The sequence below is a fragment of the Choristoneura fumiferana genome, chromosome 27, assembly GCF_025370935.1.
Source record: "Choristoneura fumiferana chromosome 27, NRCan_CFum_1, whole genome shotgun sequence".
NCBI lineage: Eukaryota > Metazoa > Arthropoda > Insecta > Lepidoptera > Tortricidae > Choristoneura > Choristoneura fumiferana.
In genome coordinates this window covers 8,531,026-8,548,443 of record NC_133498.1, presented here as the reverse complement: position 1 = coordinate 8,548,443, position 17,418 = coordinate 8,531,026, and the positions used below count along the sequence as shown (strand labels likewise).

The 17,418-nt window shown below is 39.7% G+C and overlaps 1 protein-coding gene across 1 annotated transcript in view; it reads left to right on the top strand.

Moving 5' to 3' along the window:
- The window catches only part of LOC141443296 (uncharacterized), a 465,577-nt gene extending 454,353 nt beyond the window's left edge, over nt 1-11,224 (top strand). Inside the window, exon 12 of the transcript XR_012453009.1 lies at nt 11,206-11,224. The gene's annotated coding sequence lies outside the window, so the exon portion shown is untranslated. The remainder of the gene's footprint in view (nt 1-11,205) is intronic.
- Nucleotides 11,225-17,418: the final 6,194 nt, after the last annotated feature.

The window sequence follows — 17,418 nt, the reverse complement described above, 5'->3', positions numbered from 1 at the left end:
GCACCACAATTTCTCATCTACTTCTGCTGCTGGCTGTACAATGAACATATCTTGTGATACGATTGCAAAAATAATCGATTTTCTGAAATAAATTCGATACATCAGCTTCTTGTAGAAATTTAAGTTTTTTTTTTTATTCGACTGGCTGGCAAACGAGCAAGTGGGTCTCCTGGTGGTAAAAGATCACCACCGCCCATAGACACCTGCAACGCCAGGGGTATTGCAGATGCGTTGCCAACCTAGAGGCCTAAGATGGGATACCTCAGGTGCCAGTAATTTCGCCGGCTGTCTTACTCTCCACGTCGAAACACAACAGTGCAAGCACTGCTGCTTCACGGCAGGATTAGCGAGCAAGATGGTGGTAGCAATCCAGGCGGACCTTGCACAAGGTCCTACCACCTGCAAAACAGTAACAATAAAACAATACAAGATGACAACGATGATGAAGAAGATGATGATGATGATGATCGTATATGTATAGTATTACTAGGTTTCCAAGTCTAAAAGTAGCTCCAGTCTGTGCTTTCTGTTGTTAGATTTTTCATTCCAATTTTAATGTTGTAGAAAAAGCTAGCGCTATATTCCTATCTTTATTTCTAGGAAATGCGATACCTATTGGCTAGCTTTTTTGCAAACCACAATGGATGTCGAGCAGAACTCTGCTAGTTACATAAAGCAATTTGAACCCTTAAAAGTCAAAGTCGTAAAATGTCCAGTGTCGAAATTGCGTCCTCATCGTAAGAGGTCCATGTCTTACAGCGTCCAAGTCTCGGGTGGTACAAATCGCGAAATGTCTAATTATTAAAATGTCCAGGGTGTTGCAGATGTTTAAGGGCAACGGGCGTATTTGCATGGCGGTATATGGACGCCTTCACACAGAACGCGGGCGCGGGACGGGTCGTGCGCGGGCCCGCGCCCGTCCCCGTCGTCGCAAACAGCGCGCGGGCCGAGCGCAGAGTTACCAACTCTCAAAAATATTTATCCCTAAAGCTTAGGTTAAAAACCCCTAAAACTCGATTTTAATGAAAATTTGTACTTTAAAGTTGAATATTTCGCAAACAAATCATTGAATCGAAAAATCGTCTTAGTAACCCCCTAATGGTTTTAATTTAAAAGACCCCACACTATAGGGTTGGATGAGAAAAAAAACCCTACTTTACGTCTATGGGAAGTACCAAAATATATATATATTTTTTAATTTTTCATTGTATCATTTTGTCGGGATTGTTTTCATATTATATCCGTGCAAAATTACAGCTTTCTAGCATTGATAGTCCCTGAGCAAAGCCGCGGACGGATAGACAGACAGACAGACATGGCGAAACTATAACGGTTCCGTTTTTGCCATTATGGCTACGGAACCCTAAAAACCGTATTCATGCGCAGTAACTTGTTCATTTTGGCGAGAATAAAATCTAAGTATTTTATTTTTTTAATTAATTGGTACTACAGTAAAATCTGATATTTTTTCCATTAATTATTCCTGTCGATAAAAAAACAGCCACTTTTAACAATTTCATCCATCGCCCATCATTACATAAATTGGATTTAATTAAGTAAGTAAATAAAGTTTGACCTTGGTGGCACATATATCTCGCGGCACTGTATAATTCTGTGTCGAGTTTACAAAAATGTCGTATCTATTATTATTGGTCCTAGAACTGTTTTAATTTGTACTCCAAAAGTCGGCAGATAAACCATTTTATTCGTCAAAACTTTCGTCACTTCTAGGGACTAAGTCACTAACCTGGCAACATTGATAGCCGCTGCGGGCCCGTCGCGGGTCCGACCCGCTCTTTGTGTGAATACAACGAACCGCGCGGCTCACGCGGCGGACACGACCCGACCCGCGCACGCTTTCTGTGTGTGTTGCCCTTTATGGGCGGTGGTGATCTCTTACCATCAGGAGAATCACTTGCTCGTGTGCCATACAGTCGAATAAAAAAAACTGTTGGCAAATAAATTATTTCTTTCCTTATATCTTTCTTTCATAGTATTATCAGCCGTAGGACGTCCACTGTTGGACATAGGCCTCCCCCATAGACCTCCAGTTGCTTTGGTTGGAAGCGGCCTGTATCCACCGTGAATGCCAGTCATCACCCAGGTCATCCGTCCACATTGGACGTCGTACGCTGCGCTTACCGATCCGCAGTCTCCATTCGAGATCTTTCGACCGCAGCCAATGGTCATCTGTTCTCCGTGTTATATGCCTTGCCCATTACCTTGCTAATCCGCTTAGCTGTGTCAGTAACCCTCGTTCGTCTATGTTTATCCTCAATTCTGATTCGATCCCGTAGAGACACCAATTGGCTCTTAAAATCTCGGCGAGACTAGTGAGTCTTCACTTTTATTTTATACAGACTAGCTTTTGCCCGCGACTTCGCCCGCGTGGAATTTGGTTATCGCTGTTCCATCGAGAACTGTGCATTTTTCCGGGATAAAAAGTAGCCTATGTCATGCTCTGCCCATAAACTATCTCTATGCCGAAAATCACGTCGATCCGTCGCTCCGTTTCAACGTGAAGGATGGACAAACATACAAACACACACTTTCGCATTAATAATATTAGTAAGGATTGTATATTTATTATACTATTCATTTCTATACGGAACCAGGCAGCTATTTTATTTAGTTCCCAGACCATTACAATTAATTGCGCATCGTGTCTATGCTTTGATTGAGTAATAACGGCGGATATAAAGTTATAATATCGCATCTGATCTGATTAGACACGTCTGCGTTACGATGGTTTGCTAATTGGAAAATTGGCAAAAAATAAAACATTTTTTGGACAAAAAATTCATGTGAAGGAACCTTGGACACGAGGATCCTACTGATATTATAAATACAAGAGTGTGTATTTGTGTAGAGTATGTTAGTCACTCTTTCACGCTAAAGCGGCTTGGACGGATTTGGATGAAATTTGATATGTAGATTAGATAGAGATTAGATAGCTAGACATCTGGAATAACATATAAGTAGGTTACTTTTTATCCCACTATTCTCGCGGGATAGGAATAAAATCTCGAAATAACAACCGCTGGGTATGGGGTCACGAAATTAGGCATTTAAAAAATGCGACGTTAATAAAGACCACAATGTTTTTACCACGGGAAACTTCCCGCATTTTCATTTTAAAGTACAATATCTCAAAAACGGCTGCACCGATTCTAATAAAACATATCTAAGAATCACCGCAAAAAAACTCGCTATCACGTAAACTAACCACAAAGAATTCGGTCCATCCGTTTGAGAGATACAATGTCATAGACAGACAGACATACAGTCGCATGAACTTAAATTGAAACTACCATAAGCCAATTTATGAAATTATTGATATAAAAAAAACATGTTTCGGTATATTTCACTTTGTCAAGTATCAAAACCGTTAACAATTTGTATCAAGTACCAAGACGCGCTAACAGCGCTTTGCGCCAATACATTTTTTGATCTCAAACAGCGATTGCGCGACGGACATACGGGAACTAAATTAGGGCTGTGACGACGCGTTTTACACAGTCAAAATTTTACCTTACTGATGCCAAAGTGATATAGATTCATCATCATCACATGGTAAATTTCAAATAGAGATGGGTAGCTCACGAATGATATACACATAAGAGCTATATCAGTTCGCTTCGCTGAACTGTATCACTTCATTTCCGTTCAAATCCAAATGTATCATCTTATCATTTAGCTCACTTGCATAGACTCTTATTTTGCATTAGATAATGCGATGATAAAGCCGTGGTGGCCTAGTGGTTCGACCTATCGCCTCTCAAGCAGAGGGTCGTGGGTTCGACCCCGGCTGCACCTCTGAGTTTTTCGAAATTCATGTGCGGAATTACATTTGAAATTTACCACGAGCTTTGCGGTGAAGAAAACATCGTGAGGAAACCTGCACAAACCTGCGAAGCGATTCAATGGTGCGTGCGAAGTTCCCAATCCGCACTGGGCCGCGTGGGAACTATGGCCAGCCTCTTGTTCTGAGAGGAGGCCTGTGCCCAGCAGTGGGACGTTTATAGGCTGAGATGATGATGAATGATGAATGCGATGATAACTGTCAAAATTTTGATGTTAGATGTCATGATCTAACACTTGTACACTTTACATTTATCTTGTCAACCATCATATCATTAAAGGAGAATACAAGTTAAAAGCATTTGAGAAAATGAATGAGCAATAAGGTATAATATGTTACGTTTCGTTCTGCGAGCTACTGATATAGTGAGCTAAATGAGTGATATATATCTCAGTGAGTAAATGATACATATCAATCTTTTCTTTCAAGTGATTAGTTTTTTCCGTCTCTAATGTCAAATGTGTTTTCGCACATCAATTTTGAAAAACTCAGAGGTGCGAGCTTGCACGACCCTCGGCTTGTGAGGCCATAGGTCAAATCCCTAGACCACCACGGCGACATTAATTATAATCTTGATATTATGTGATTTTGTATTATGCCAATCTGTTATCACGCAATAATTGATGGACAGGTTCGCATGAAAATTTAGTATAAATCGCTGGATTTCAAGAAAAACACATGCAGGTGGTAGGACCTTGTGCAAGGTCCGCCCGGATTGCTACCACCATCTTGCTCGCTAATCCGTGAAGCAGCAGTGCTTGCACTGTTGTGTTTCGGCGTGGAGAGTAAGACAGCCGGTGAAATTACTGGCACGTGAGGTATCCCTCTTAGGCCTCTAGGTTGGCAACGCGTCTGCAATACCCCTGGTGTTGCAGATGTTTATGGGCGGTGGTGATCTCTTACCATCAGGAGACCCATTTGCTCGTTTGCCATCCAGTCAAATAAAATAAAAAAAAAATAAAAAATACTCATGCTGTGTTTTTCAAGGGGTCGAAACACGCGTGTAAAATATCAAAAGCTCATCCGCTTTACATGCATTTTGCACTGGTATCTCTCACTCATTTTTTTTGGGAAAACCCACGGGAATACTATTAAAATCCTAGAATTTCATCTGCCAGGTGTATTCGTTCACGCGAGCCTAGTCGTTAAAGTTAGTAAGGTATAGGTAGAGTCAAACCCCGGCTCGCACCTCTGAGTTTTTCCAAATTCATGTGCGGAATTACATTTGAAATTTACCACGAGCTTTGCGGTGAAGGAAAACATCGTGAGGAAACCTGCACAAATCTGCGAAGCAATTCAATGGTGCGTGTGAAGTTCCCAATCCGCACTGGGCCCGCGTGGGAACTATAGCCCAAGCCCTCTTGTTCTGAGAGGAGGCCTGTGCCCAGCAGTGGGACGTATATAGGCTGGGATGATGAGGTAGAGTCATTCACGATGACGCGTGCCGTGGTTCTTATTACAATGTTCGTAATGTCCAATTTTGACAAAATCGCACGCAATTGCGTGGATGGCACTAGGTATAAATAAACGTACGAGTATTCGTGACTGTCCCAATAGTTGGCATCTTTAATCTTATGTCATTAGCAATAGAGATGACAGCAGGGTTTCGTCTATTGGGCATTAGCGTGCCGAGCATTCGGACGTTTACCTTACTGTAAATAAAGGACAACAAAACACGCAGCGTGATTGTACAAACTGTAACACAGTATGTCGTACTGTTAGTATAACTTATAGAAAACCCTTATAATCACTCTTATGTTCGGTTAATTTGATTGATGCATAGTTTAGGAAGCATTGCGCTTACGAAAACATTCAGGTCCGTTTAGAACTTCAGCGATCGACAGAGTAGCGAAAAAAGTAGCCTTTGTCACTATGGCCCATAAACTATCTCTATGCCAAAAATCACGTCGATCCGTCGCTCCGTTTCGACGTGAAAGACGGACAAACATACAAACACACACACTTTCCCATTTATAATATTAGTATGGATGGATTCCATAACATTAAATAGAATTTAATTTGCCTCCCAAATATCCTCCTGTCCTGATTTTTTTTTTTTAACTTAGTGCCTAAAAACACCTAGACGTGGTTGAACTGCTTTGTTATTTGGAATATTATTTCATAACTTTTATAATTCTTTATTGAACTAACAATTTGTACTTTATAAAGTACATTCGGCCGTTATTCTTAGTGTTAATTGGGCCTTAATAAAGTACGCGAGGGTTCAAGAGGATATATCATGTTTCAAATGAGTTTGTTTACGTTGCACGTCCTTCCTCGAGTCACTGACTTAGAAATGACGTGCCAATTTTTAACTACCGGTCCCTAGCTTCGCAATATGACAGACGGTCACACAGACACATTGAACTTGCAAAGGTTCCGTAGTTTCCTTTTAAGGTACAAAACCCTAAATATGGAACCTACGGTCTGTACCATCTAAAATTTGCTCATCTGTAGTGACGTCACTTAAAGGATATTGGAGGGCAATAAGCAAGTGCCCCCGTACCACGGTACAGTGGCCGTCCCTGTACCACGAGCCGTAACCCGTGCTCTGTTATTAATGTCCGCTTATAGCTCCCGGCGCGCGCGCCGCCATAGAGTGGATACGACGTAAATCATTTTAATCTTTTTTCACTTCTCATGTTCGTAAAATTTGTATTTTTGCTGAACGTGGGCTTCGTTTAGTTACTCTTTGCGTTCGTGTGGATAAATACTCATATTCATACTTATGTTCTTATTCATATTATTATATGGTTTTTTGCTGAATGAAATAAATTGAATTGAATTGAATTATTCGGATTTTTCAGAACGAATTTATCTTATTAAGTTATGAAAAAAATGAGACTCCAATGAAGCTCTTTCATTTGATATGTCAAACGAAACACTACTTTTTTTCTAATTTAACCCCCAAATGTAACCTCCATGTTTCAAATTTAGTTTATTTACGTCTATGTTAGGTATATGTCGTTCAACTCAATCGGTTCAGACTAAGGGTTCCGTTATACTTTTTTTAAGATACGAAATTCTTAATATTGAAACTTTAAACTGCAACTTCTTTGCTTAAGCACCATTTCTACCCGAAATGTCAGGAATAGGTACGTTTTTCAGAGTGGCGGCGGAGAGGCTGTCCGACCCCCGGGTACCGGCACCAAAGGGGTGACAAAAACAACGTGCTTCTGCATGACGTGTTATATGAAGACGTCGTCTTATTTTTGAGAGACGACAACGACGATGGGGGGGGGTAAAGTAGCTCTGGGTAAAGTCTATGTAGTTTATCAACTTCCCAGCCTATATACGTCCCACTGCTGGGCACAGGCCTCCTCTCAGAATAAGAGGGCTTGGGTCGTAGTTCCCACGCGGGCCCAGTGCGGATTGGGAACTTCACACACAGTATTGTTGATAGTTTATACATTTACGAATAAAAAATGTCTTACTAATACTAAGTCAAATGTTTATTTTATTTTTATGCTTCTGGTAGATCCACGTTACGCTAGCGCCGAGCGACGTGTGTGGTCGCCACTTCGCCCCGCATTTTACACGTTTTCTTCAACATTCTTATTAGAAAAACCATTAAATGTAGGTGAAAACGTGGCTTTGGAGCTACAAGGATATTGAAGAAATACTAAATACTATATAATACAACGGGCTACAACACGACAGGAAATGGTATAAAGTACTGATGGATACTATAATAAAAAGATTACGTGGTGGATTGCTGCCGTATTTAAAAAAGGTTTAATCTTCAAAATAGAAAACAGGGGCCACTTGAGTTAGTTATAACGGTAAAATAAAATCCATATTTACTAATATTATAAATGCGAAAGTGTATGTGTTTTGTATGTTTGCGTGTTTGTACGTTTGTCCGTCTTTTGCGCCGAAACGGAACGACGGGTCGACGTGATTTTTGGTATAGATAGAGATAGTTTATGGGGCAGAGAGAACTGTGCATTTTTATCCCGGAAAAATGCACAGTTCTCGAGGCACTGTGACTTATAAGATTGTATCACAGAGTATTTATTAAGTAAATAAACAGAGGAAACACATATTTATTTACATTTTCATTTAAGTGGTGAAAATACATAATGGTTTACCTACAAGCTTTTTTTAACTTGTAATAAGTACATATAAGATCTTGCAAGTAGTAGGTACTAACATGTCAAAGTAGTAAGTATGGTAACGTCACGGAATAGCGACTGTCGCTCAATGAGGGCTATCGCGAATGAATTCGCCGCTAGAGGCGCTAGTGTAGCGTGAGGTCTCCGAAATGTCAAATCTCATAGTTTTTGAGTGAGCTACGCGGGTTTATTTCTAATTAGAATAATTTTGTGAATATTTTGTAATATGAAATTAATTATGGCAAATATGCGTTCCGGGGCAATGAATGTCTGTGTTTTGAGACAGTTTTGTCTTTCGGAAACCTTTGTCCTCCCTTTTTTCCGAACAAAACGGGGACTATGCAACACTGTGGCATGCTCGATATTTTTATGGTACGGTTTTAAGGTGTATTAAATATGATTTTAATCTAAACTTTGTTTTCACGCCCGTAATAACAGACTTTGAAAGCCACACTTAAAAACCTCACGCAACAGTGCGCCATCTAGTGAGACAAAAAACGATAGCCCTCATTATCGCGAACTGTAAACGGGCGTCGCTTGTCGCCGCGCGAACTGAGTGTCATGGTACCAGGCACTCAGTTGTTGTCAAGCGCGTCGCGGGCGGCTATGCTCGCTCGTTCAAAAAGTTTCGTAGTCTGTATAGGCGTTTTGTTCATCAAGGTTAATTCGTAAGAATAATTTTTATGCCCATTTTGACACGACGTTGAGATTAAATAGTGGGGTGGAGAGGTTTTTGACTGGCAATAAGGCCCATAACCGGCTATTCAATTTTTGTTTCTGTGTCCGCACCTACTTTCGACATATCTAATCACAAGATCATGTACCCATATCGTTGTCTGGAAGATATCGCTTTTAAGCGATAAGACCGCTGATTGTGTACCCTGAAGTTATGTGTCTATACACATTTTTTGTACTGATTTGTGTTTTTCGAGGTATTAGTTTTCAGTTTGTATTTTCGAGGTAGTCATTATATCAAACTTACAAGGAAAACTATAACGGTTAAGTTTGCTTGAGAATTATTAGTAGTTTAAGAGTAAATAGCAGCCTAAGGTATAAAATATACCTAAACTTGAAAGATTCCGTATAAAATACGAAATTACTTATTTTTTTCGTAATGGCTACGGAACCATATTTTGGGCGTGTCCGACACGCTCTTGGCCGGTTTTCTCTTTAACTTTTTATTATCATCAAAAGAACAAAGTGAAAAAAAAGTTTGTAATTTTTTTAACAAAAACTTTCTTCTAACTTGAAGGTATGTTTAAAAATCAAACTCAACTGCTACAGTTTCCAAATTATCACCAATCAGAGCTTCGTTTAGGGTAGCCGATGTTTGCCGAGCGCTCACGACGTTTACCGAACACTTCCGATGTTTAACGAATATCATCGGGTTAAAATCAATGCACAATATTGACTTTTTTCATGCATTACCAAAAACAAACTTGTATTTTCGTTTGGATTACGAAGTTTAGCTTAGTAAATTTTGAATTTAAGGGGCAAATATAACTTGGTAAATTCTTTATCATGAATACAAATGCAATTTGTAGTTACTTTGAAATAATTGTGGTAGTAAATGTATGGAGATGTGAGTTTCGGAACCGCAAAGCTAAGTTTGTTTTTGTTAGATGAAGTTAAATATTGCTTTAAATAATAATTAAACATTGTTTCTGTAATTATTACAATTAGTAGAAAAGGTTTTGTGTGGAAAAGTGATTTTTAGTCAAATATGTCGGTCATGACTTTTGATTGACTAGGGCACTAGCTTTTTACGTTAATTTGGAAGGAATAATGTTCAGTTTTAAATGTAAGTTTTTTTGAAGCGATCACCATTTGGATCATCGGACAGAGTCGATTTGGTTTTAGAAAATTAGGTAAGTATGACGGGGGCTACTTTAAGTGTTTTTATTTAGTTTTAGGTGTTTTTTTATAGATTTTTTCATTGTTTGTGCAGGACGCTACTTGCTCTTACACGTTGGCTCCTTCCCATCTCATGGAACCTGCAACAGAGCCGGTGCAGCATCTGAAACGGCTGAAAAATCAAAATTGACCAAATATAGGGTCTAGGCACCGAATACGACTTTGTCCCATTCGGTGTTGACTGTTGGTCCGTGGGGTCCTAGCGTTTTATGCAGGTATTTTAAGTTTATTCCCGTGTGGTGTCGGGTTATAATTACACCTCTCCATCTCTCCCGTGGATGTCGTAAGAGGCGACTGAGGATATAGGTTAAGGTATACCGTAGGCGACAGGCTAGCAACCTGTCACTATTGTACCATTTTTGTCAAACTTAAAACCTAAAATTGCTTAAAGTGGCTCCGAACTCGAAGCGGTAACGTTTCGTGTGCTCTGCCTACCCCATTTGGGAATACAGGCGTGATGTTTGTGTGATGTTTATGTATTAAAATTTAGGATAGTTTTATGTCAACATCATCATCATATCAACCATAGGACGTCCACTGTTGGACATAGGCCTCCCCCATAGACCTCCAGTTGCCTCGGTTGGCAGCGGCCTGCATCCACCGTGAACCCGCGACTTTAATCAGGTCATCCGTCCATCTCGTTGATGGGCGTCCTACGCTGCGCTTGGCGATCCGCGGTCAACACTCGAGAACATTTCGGCCCCAACGACCATCTGTTCTCCGTGCTATATGGCCTGCCCATTGCCACTTCAACGAGCTAATTCGCTTGGCTATGTCGGTGACCCTTGTTCTTCTACGTATCTTCTCATTTAGTTTTATGTAATAGTTCTAAATCTAATCGTTATATTCATACATTGTAAGTTAGAATTATCTAGAGGGCAACGACTTAGAAGAAGTGCTGCTTATGTAAGATGGTATATGTACGGAAACAAGGTATTATTTCTTTATGTATATGTATGTACCTATACTTCTGTAGTGGGACTTGTTACGGCGCCTCTGCCAATATTTCGTCGGCCGGTTAATACCGCACTCAAGTGACTTACTATGATGTATGCGCACTGACAGATTTACTTAGCATTGACAAGTTGTTTATTTATATTCACAGCGAGCTCCAGAATAGAGTGGTCAGAGATAGCGATAAGTAACTGACTGGTTATTGGTATTTATGTATTGGTAATATTTATGTAACTTGATGCGGGCTTGGAATAAATAAATTTTCGTTTAATACTTACTAACTTTTACCCCGGCAAGGGTTTTGATAAAATAAAATAAAAGATTAATCATTTTTTTTCTACTGAATCAATTTCTGGGTAGGTACAGTCACCAGCATTAATATCTGCCACAGCGGAGCGTGCAAAAATATCTGACACGACCTTCCGGCCCTAGAAATAGAGTCATATCAGATATTAATGCACGCTTGTTGTGTCAGATATTGGTGCTGATAAATAAATAAATAAATAAATATCACGGGACAATTCACACCAATTGACCAAGTCCCAAAGTAAGCTTAGCAAAGCTTGTGTTATGGGTAGGTACTAAGCAACGGATAAATATAATTATATAGATATAGATACCCAAGACCCGAGAACAAACATTCGTATTTTTCATACAAATATCTGCCCCGACATGGGAATCGAACCCGGGACCTCAAGCTTCGCAGTCAGGTTCTCTAACCATGTTTTAGATTAAGGATGAAGGCCGAGAAACTTATTTTTTTTGAGTTTTAGAGTAATAAGGCATGTAGTTTTTCGGTCACGTAATTTGATTTCATACAAAAGTCATATTTGTGTAAAATTCATTTAGCGTCGCCGTGTGGCATATACGTACTGGCACGACCTTTTGATATAAATGTCCCCCATTTAAGTTAAGTGGGACTGGGCCGGGCATGTCTGCCGGATGCACCCACAAAGATGGGCGCACAAAGCCACATGGTGGGTACCACATGACGGGCACCGACGGCAAGGCAGGCCGAGGAGGAGAAGGCGAGATGACCTGGACGCGGAATTGAGTGAGTGGCCAAATATAGCTCTGGATAGGGAGATGTGGAAGTCAAGAGGAGAGGCCTTTGCCCAGCAGTGGGACACAGTTATAGGCTAAATATAATAATATATTTTAATAAGTTCAAAAAATTACCAGCATTTTGGAGCTACGTCTTTTCCTTCGATCAATAACAAACATAGTTTTAAACTAAACCCAGGATTATTTATACTTCATATTTTAACCGCATCGCCGACAGCATCTGTCTTTAAATATTAATTAACAGCACTAACCGTCCGTCCGTCTGTCTGTCGCACCTTATCTCCGGAACTTAATATATCTCTTAGCGGGGCTGTTAAAACGTCGCTAACTATAACGTGGTTAAATGACTAGCAAAATTTAATGACTGAACGTGTGGCTTTGTTTTTTAAATGTTTCAGTAAACAGTGTGTAAGTAAATATGGACTGTTTACTGAATGAGGCGTTATACTTTGCGGAGGTCCATATTAATGTACTATAAATAATTACTTCGCTCAACCTTACGATAGCTATATAGGCAACAAATGTGTGTTCATGCAGCTCCACCACACCGTAAAGACATCTAACATCTGGTAGCATGGTGAATAGTTGCGTTACTCTGATGATGAACTCTGGTTGAGTTCGAAACGCGTCGGCGTAGTGCGGCAGGAGAGATAGTCGGTTTTATGTGATTTGTGTGTTCTTAAATTATGGAAGTGGAGGAGCTTGCTTACTTAAATATTATATACCTATTAACACAACAAGCACACGAACAACAACAAAAAACCGGCCAAGAGCGTGTTGGACACGCCCGAAATAGGGTTCCGTAGCCATTACGAAAAAATTAAGTAAGTAATATTTTTCTAAGGATTTCGTTTTTTGTACGGAATATTCCAAGTTTAGGTATATTTTATACCTTAGGCTGCTATTTACTCTTAAAGTACTTACTAATAATTCTTAAGAAAACTTAACCGTTATAGTTTTCCTTGTAAGTTTGATATTACTAACATCCTATTTTTTCAAATTTTTCCACCCACCAGTTTAGATTTTAGAGAGGGGGGACGCTCGATTTTTATGAAAATATGCACTTTAAAGTTGAATATTTTGCAAGCAAATGACTAAATCGAAAAATCGTTCTAGCAACCCCCTATAAAAATACCTATTCAACGATACCCACATTACAAGGTTCGATGAGAAAAAAAAACACCCCCACTTTACGTCTATGGGGAGGTAAAATAAAAAAAAAAAAAAAAAAATATTGTACCATTTTGTCGGCGAAGTTTACATAGGAGTATATATTTGTGTAAAATTACAGCTTTATAGCATTGATAGTCCCTGAGAAAGCCGCGGACGGACAGACAGACATGGCGAAAATAAAAGGGTCCGTTTTTGCCATTTTGGCTACGGAACGGAATTTGCGAGTAAAATTTTATATTTGTAAAAAAAAAATATATAATCATTCTTCCAAATATTAACGATACGTTAGGCTGCGCTCTTGGCAGCGCCGCCCTCCGCCTCCTCCATGTGTCCTGCAGCAGAACGCGCAGCAGCTTCAGTACGGGCAATGACTCATTTCCCGACCACGGCTCGTAAACAGTGTCGTAACATGCAGGCTACCTTGGTTGCAACCCCCCAAATAAAACCCTCGACCTTAATGTTCTTGTCGTGAAGCCCAAGGTCGGTAAATGAGTCAGTGCCCGTACTGATGGTGCTGCGTCGTGACCACATGCACACGCACGTTGCGGCGCATGCTGCGGGAGGGGGAGGGGGAGGGCGGCGCTGCCAAGAGCGCAGCCTAAGGTATCGTATATTTGGAAAAATTATATTTTTTCTTTTAGAAATATAACATTTTACTCGCAAATGTGATGAAAAACATTGTAGGTATGTCCCACGGGCGGTACTATAGAATTACGAACATCGACTCATTAAAGCCCTCAGTCTTCGACTTCGGGCTTCTAATAGACTCTCGTTCGTAATTCCTTATTTACCGCCCTTAAACACAATGTACTAAAACACCCAAGACTCGAGAATCATTCGTATTTTTCATACAAATATACCGGGTGTAGCCTGTAATATGAGCAAATAATTAAAACATAGATCTTACTCCTCAAACAGCTGAACAACATTAGTTCAGCGGCTTTTAAAAATAATTAGTTTTTTAATTTTTATTACACTTTTAAGTTTATTCGAAGTAGCAATCTAAAGCAAAATGCTTGATGCTTGTAGCGTGACAGGCGACGTCAGTTGTGTTCTAGGATGGCGCACATTGATAGCAGTAGATATTTAATTTGTATCATCATCATCATCCCAGCCTATATACGTCCCACTGCTGGGCACAGGCCTCCTCTCAGAACAAGAGGGCTTGGGCCATAGTTCCCACGCGGGCCCAGTGCGGATTGGGAACTTCACACACACCATTGAATTGCTTCGCAGATTTGTGCAGGTTTCCTCACGATGTTTTCCTTCACCGCAAAGCTCGTGGTAAATTTCAAATGTAATTAAAAAGCCGTGGTGGCCTAGTGGTTTGACCTATCGCCTCTCAAGCAGAGGGTCGTGGGTTCAAACCCCGGCTCGCACCTCTGAGTTTTTCGAAATTCATGTGCGGAATTACATTTGAAATTATAATTTGTATGAAAAAGGAAAATTCAAAGACTCCATTATTTTTAAAAGTCGCTGAACTAATGTTGTTAAATTTACGAGGGCGATCTATGTTTTAATTTTTTGCTCGTATTACAGGCCACACCCGTATATGCCCCGACCGGGAATCGAGCCCGGGACCTCAAGCCTCAAGCGCCTTCACCTTAGGCCCCACATTATTCACAGTCCAGTTACGCAAAATAAATCTTGTAAACCCATACAAAACCAAACCCCAAAGATTCCCGAATCATTGACGCCGGCATTTTACGGTTCAATATTATGAAATATGGCGGCGTGCTAATTGGGAGCCAATTAGAAGTGTCACTGCGCATGAGAAATTGCTATTCTATTTTAGTTTCGGAGTGTAGATAGACGGATACACAGTAAAGCGCGTGGCAAATGGGGCTCCAACTAGTAAGATTGCTTTTTGGAGTCTTTTGTATTTTTTTCATTTCAACTCCAAATTTTGTTACTTTTACGGTCCCGTAAAATCCATATCGAAAACACAAATTGAAACATAGATGCAGAGAAAAACCAGAAAAAGAGACCAGCGCTGGGATTCGAACCCAGGTCCTCAGCATTCCGTGCTGCGTGCTATATCGCTACACTACCATTGGACTGGACTGGATTAGTCCAGTGGTAGTGTAGCGGTATAGCACACAGCACAGAAAGCTGAGGACCTGGGTTCGATTCCCAGCGCTGGTCTCTTTTTCTGGTTTTTCTGTGCATCTATGTTTCAATTGGTATTTTCGATTTCCAACTAAGTCAACTAGTATTAGTCGTCCCAGCCAGTACGTTCCACTGCTGGGCACATAAAGTTCCCACACAAGCCCAATGCGGATTGGAACTTCAGCTTGTTTAAGGTGCGCGTGCCGGCTGCTGATGGGGACCGTCGCGTGTGCTGTCTTCTGTCCGAAAGACGTCGTATTCCGGTTCCGGGTCACCATGCCGCAGATGATAGCGACGTCGGGGACGGTGACTCAAAGGGGTCACTCCGTTTGGTCACCAAATTAGTATTAAATATTATTGATTATAAATAACATATGTTTGTAAGGTATTTACAGTATGGGCCAAAGTTGGAAATAAATGCATTTTTTTTTCATTTTGTCATTTTATATTTTAATTTTATATTATTGATTTTTTGTTTTGTTTAGTATAGTTTTAGGTTTATTTCAGTAATGTATGTAATGTATATGTGTTTTATTTCGTGTGGTTTTGTATTGTTTTTGTTTTTTTATTTGAATTGAAATTTGGCATGTGTGTACTTTTTTATATGAATAAAAAAATATTATTATTATAACGTTTTAAACTTTCGTGATTCTCACTCATAGTCAAAATACCATAAACGGGACTTATCACGCTATTTGTACACGAGTAATATTTACCTCGACGTTTCGGCAACGTTACAGTTGCCGTGGTCACGACAACGTTGCAGTGGACGTGTGACCACGGCAACTGTAACGTTGCCGAAACGTCGAGGTAAATATTACTCGTGTACAAATAGGGTGATAAGTCCCGTTTATGGTTTTTTTTCAATTTTATAAATGACCTTTTATTTCGAAAATACAAACAGAGACATTATTCAATGATTTAAATAAAATAATACTAATAAGAAGAAGACAAAGAAAACTTACCTAAGAAACCTTAACTAAATATAACTATATATATATTATGGTATTTTGAATATTATTATTATTATATCATTGAATTACTTCGCAGGTTTGTGCAGGTTTTTACGCGACATAATGAGTTTGCAGCAATCTAGCGAAAGAAGGCAGCGTATACTGCGCATTATAAATTTGACGCCAATGCAATGTCTGTCTGTCAGTCTGTGGCAGGCATCGTAGTTGTCTAACGGATAGACCAATTTCAATGCGTTTTTATGTAAAAACGAGTTTCTTTGCGTTGGTTTTTAAAATCGATTCTGCCGTTTTTGAGAGATTGAAGTTTAAAATGACAATGTTGGAAAAAAATAGCTGATTATCACATTGAGTTTAAGAGCTGCAATGCCATAAGCAGACAGATACATATTGTCGTCAAACTCATAATTTTTTTGCGACGGTGGTTAAAAATAAGAAAGGATTTACTTGGTTGACTATTCCTACATTGAGAACCTGAACGTGTTACATTTCGCAAATTTTAAATTACCATTGCTAAATAGCTCTCATGTTAACTGGAATAAATCATACAAAGCTGTAAATCAGGCGTTAAGTCAGCCATGATTTAAGTGTTCGCGGAACCTACGCGACAAAGTCCTTTGATCTAAGTTGGGAGCAGAGTCGGCTTCGAATCTAAGTCACAAAAAATTCTAGGGAGTACTTTTTGTTTTCCAACTTCTATTTAAATAATCAAAATAAAACTTCAGACTAATAAGGTTTAGGTAAAAAAGTCATTTTTATTACAAGTTTTTTTTTGCTGACCGTACTTTTTGTTGACTGTACTTGCATTGTTAATTAAACTACATTTTGCATATCGAAAATACAAACTGAGACATGGATGCACAGAAAAACCAGAAAAAGAGACCAGCACTGGGAATCGAACCCAGGTCCTCAGCAATCCGTGCTGCGTGCTATAACCCCTACACCACCGCTGGACAGGAATCTAGACACGATTTTTTCCTATGCATACATATCTCAGGTTGCTAATATTTCTACTACGCTACTTTCGTCTAGGAATTTCGTGATCTGGCGGATTTTACGATCGGCAAATGCCAACTATTTATTATTAGTTATTTATTTTCACCTCGACACCTCCTAAGTATACTGGTACAAGTGCATAATCATAAATTTACAGGAGAGCTGTTCAAAGGTTCCAAAACCTGTAACTTTCTCATTTGATGATATAACTTTCAAAATTTTGCATTGGTTCCAGAGAAATATTTGCTTTCTACCTGTA